The sequence below is a fragment of the Enhydra lutris genome, unplaced genomic scaffold, assembly GCF_002288905.1.
Source record: "Enhydra lutris kenyoni isolate GAN:26980312 unplaced genomic scaffold, ASM228890v2 scaffoldscaffold13, whole genome shotgun sequence".
Lineage (NCBI taxonomy): Eukaryota > Metazoa > Chordata > Mammalia > Carnivora > Mustelidae > Enhydra > Enhydra lutris.
In genome coordinates, this window is record NW_019154097.1 from 35,622,581 (window position 1) to 35,627,155 (window position 4,575).

Sequence of the window (4,575 nt, forward strand, 5' to 3'; positions counted from 1 at the left end):
TCAGCTACCCTCAGGTGCAGAATGGACATGCCTGGCCCTGATCCCACCCCAGGGACGGTCCTGAGGAAGGCGGGAAATGAGGCGCGCTCTCGATGCATTCTCAAAAACCATGGGACGCCGCAGAAATGCTCAAGATCATTCTGATGTTCCTTTTGGACTGTGACCCTGGAAGGGCCGGTCTCCTGCGGACTCTGCCACTCTAAGGCGTCACAGTATTTGCCAACAAGGAGGGACTCCGTGTAAGTGTCGCATGTGTGAGTAAATGAAGGACGACCGGGGCCATAAAAACGTTGTATTTGTTGACTAGATTCATTTTGACCACAGAGACTGTTAATTGTGGGGGGAAAAGGAAGTGTTAAATTTGAAAGAAGTTTAAATGGATCAAAATACAGTGACTACTGGGGCGCCTGGGTGGCTCAGTGGGTTAAAGCCTCTGCCTTCGGCTCAGGTCATGATCTCAGGGTCCTGGGATGGAGCCCCACATCGGGCTCTCTGCTCAGCGGGGAGCCTGCTTCCCTTCCTCTCTCTCTTTGCCTGCCTCTCTGCCTACTTGTGATCTCTGTCAAATAAGTAAATAAAATCTTTAAAGAAAAAAAAAAGTACAGTGGCTACTGATCTGCAAGGACTCTTTCCTTGGCCAAAAAAGCCTATAGCCTCATGCGACAGTACCTGCATTTTTCTCTGTTCTGACAAAATACACAACTGAAAGTTACTGTGAATGCAGTCAGCAGGCAATTTTCTTTTTAATAAAAGCCTCTTCACAAACTGAAACACATACACTTGAGTCTGAGACACCAAAGTTATTCTGTCCTCTGGCAGTGCACGGGTGAGCCTGCCACATCAGCCCCAGTGAACAGCTCGGGGGCATGGGGAGCCTACCCAGCTGGCCAGGGGTTTGGTGAGTGATAAAACTCCTAGACAGACAGGTCTACTGGGAACACAGACCAGGGAAAGAGAATCTAAGAAAAACAAAAAAACAAAAACACCTGCACAAAATACATCTTCAGGATGTCTGTTCTGATGTCTGTTTTGGCTGCCCCTGTTAGAAGAAGGTAAGGCCCCGGAGGCAGCGATCTCTGTTGTACTCCAAGCACCAGAACAGGTCCAGGCCCTTAGGAGATGTTGGATAAACTATCTGATGAAGGGATGAATGCGCGAACGAGCAAGAGACTGAAGAGCTCAGTGAGGAGAACGGAAGCTGCTCTCTTCCCCATCCCTCCCTTGTGCCCTGCTAACTCGACTCCACCTCCAAGGCTCACCTTGAATCTCAGTTCCTCACAGAGCCGGCTCCCTGACCCCTCCCACACTGTAAGTCCGATGGGACCCTTCCTAAGTTCCCCAGGACTCCCCACTGCCAGAGCCGGTGCCCGAGCTACACCGTGATGTCTGCCAAGTTCAATGCTATATCCCCAGAATGCGGAGCCTGATGGAACCAGTCAGTGCTGAATGGAGGGACTGAGGAATGAATCGATGAAGGAATGGGGCAAAGATTTCAAAGTCCAGAGGAAAAGCAAACAGACACAAATGATTTCACCAAGGAAGGGGATGTAGACTCAAATGTCAACAGCCCAAGTGGGAAAGAGGACCCTATCCCCTCCCCACCCACCGGGCCTTGTAGGAAACAAAGCCTCAGAGGTACAAGGGCTTCTTACTTTTCAAGAGAACCAAAAATCTGAGATATAGGAGTGATTTCCTGATTTTTAAATACTGATCACCAAGTCTCCCTTTTTCAAGAACAGGTGTGGATCGAACACATCTATGGATGGAACCCACCGGCATTTAAAGAGGCATTTAAGGGGCGCCTGGGTGGCTCAGTGGGTTAAGGCCTCTGCCCTCGGCTCAGGTCATGATCCTAGGGTCCTGGGATCGAGCCCCACATCGGGCTCTCTGCTCAACAGGGAGCCTGCTTCCCCCCTCTCTCTGCCTGCCTCTCTGCCAACTTGTGATCTCTCTGTCAAATAAATAAATAAAATCTTTAAAAAAAATACAATAAAAAAATAAAGAGGCATTTAGGCTCCAGAAACACTAGGGAACATCAGTAGTGCATAGGCGACGTGTCTCTTAGAAGTAAGCACGGACAAAATGAGACCCATCGTACCTGTAATTACGCACGACCAGAACCTCGATCACTGGCTCCTCCAAAGCAGCCTCTGGAGCGGCTACATACATCTCCTGCCAGCGTGGTCTTTCAAAACAGGTCCCTCTTAGCTCCTAGGGAAGAGCCTCTTCTCTTTGCCAGGCCCACCCACTAGCTCACCCCAGGGAGCTCCCTGAACCATCAACCTCCACGCCAGCATTTTTCCTGGGTCCTCCGACTTCAACCCTCTTCCTCTAAGCCTCACTGGACAGGTCCCAACCAGCCAGCAAGCGGACCCTCTGCCGCCGTCAGGAACCTAGACTGCCTTGATCCTGCGTGGGGCCTGGAGCAGAGACGACCAGGGAAGCATGAACTGAGGCTTGCCTTTCTGTGTTCCTAAGAAACCTGAGGCTCTCGGCGGAAGGCGGCGTACAAGCCCCCTCCCGCGGCCAGGCACCGCGTACTGAAGAGCAGCAGAACGGACTCAAGAAAGCCTCCCCCAGAGGCCGACAACAACTGCTTCCTGGGTGTCAGGCTCTGTAACTTACCAGAGACTGCTCACTTGCTAACAGGAGTCCCCGCGTCGCCCAAGGACCTTTCCTTTGAATGAGATACTCTGCTGGTGACTTAAGAGGAGCAGGTCCGCTAGAAAACTCCAACAGATATCTCGCTGGAGTGCAAAGGGAAATCCACCTACAAGGACCAGCAGAAACACCAGGAAGAGGTACCCTTCATTCCAGGGGTGTCCTAACCTCCCCTGACGACGGTGTGTGCGGATCACCGCCGAAGGCCTTATACCACAAGGACCGACTTCTTGCCAGCCCCCGAGCTTGCCTGCCGGCTGCCTCTCACCCTGTGGGTCGGCCTCCTGAGTTTCCCACAGCCCCTGGTCAACTCCTTTGAGTCCACCCTCTCCCCCACCCCCGTCCCCACTCCACCCGGGGACCCCCTACCCTCTCTTCGGAGCCTAACCACAAAGGGCCTCCCCCTCGCCCCGCCAATGAAGCCACCCTTTCCTGTGCCCTTTCCCCAGCCCCCTGTCACAGGGCATTTCTGGTGGCCGGGGCGTAGGACGTTAGGCTGGGTCCGGCCCTCCCGGCCTCAGACAAGCCTCTCTGAAGCAGGCACTTCTGGCGTTTGCATCTGCTGCAGCCCCCAGCAGAAGGAGGTGCCCGGAGAAGGCCACGGGAGAGCCTCTGCTGCAGTGCACTGGCCTTGGACCTCCTTGCTCCAGGTGACACGCAACACAAACGAAAACTCGTCTCATCAGAGTGGTCTGAGCTGTGCCAAACGGCTCATGGGATGACAGGTGCTTTTCAGCTCGCTTTTTACTTTGCCACAACTTTCACGTTTTGGGTAAGAAATGTATCCTTAGAATCAAAGAAAACCCCATTAACGTTATATGTAAAATAATCCAACTTGCCCAACAGTACCCTTCAGAGATGCTATTCACGGAGTTTCCGAGAAATGCTGCCCAAATTAACCCAAGATATTTCTGGGTTGGCACGTGGGCAGAGAGGCAGCTCGTGGTCACCGGGCATGGCCCTGACGGAAAAGCTGAGAAAAAGACCCAAGAACCAGCCCTGAAACCCACGGCCCTGCCCCTGAGGAAGGGAGCCAGGCTTCCAGCCCCTCGGCCTGCTGCCGGCCTGCTGCCCTCTCGCTGGGTGGCCTGCAGGAACTCACTGCCCCACCCGGGAGCACGTAAAACCAGGCTCAAATCCTCTCCTACCCAGAACCTCCCAGATTTACCAAGCAACACACATAAGGTGCTCAGCACCGCGCCGGATATACAGAAAACCCTCAGTAAAGGCAACAGAAATTTCCTTCCTGTGCGGAATCCAACCACAGCCGGCAAGTCCCCACCGCCTTCTGAGTCCGGCCCCGGGGTCCATCTCAGAAGAGTATCCCGGTTCCACCAGGGACGCGCAGCAACTTCCCAAATCAATGCCACCTGCCCCCACCCCCTGCAGCCCCCAAAAGCCTGCCTTGCACAAGTCGGCCGCCAAGCTAAGCCGGCGCCCAGGCTATGACATGCAACGGGTGTCCCCCCCCCCCCCCCCCCGGCCCCCCGGGCCCGCCCCCCCGCCCGCCCGCCCACCTCCCGGGACACAGGGATTCACCCTGCGGGGTGTCGCTGGCGAAAGACGCCCCGGGCCCCGCGGGAGGCATCAGCCCTCGCGGAGCCTTTGGGGACTCCATTCCCAGCACGGGCTTTCCAGGCCGGTAATCGGAAGGCAGCTCTCCGAGATTTCTAGGAACACACAAAGAGACGAGGCTGTCCTCGCCCCCAAAGCCACAGGCTCCCCGGGGCCCTGCTTGCAGAGCCCGGCTCGACGCCGCAGGGGAAGGCGAGCGAGCCCCGAAGGCGCCCAGACACATCCTGCCCGCTTCCTCCGCCGCCAGCCAAGGGGCTCCTCCCGGCTACATTTACGCTCGGGGCGCAGCCGAAGTGACACCTTGTCGGGCTCAGCTCGGTCCACCGGGCACCGCAGCCG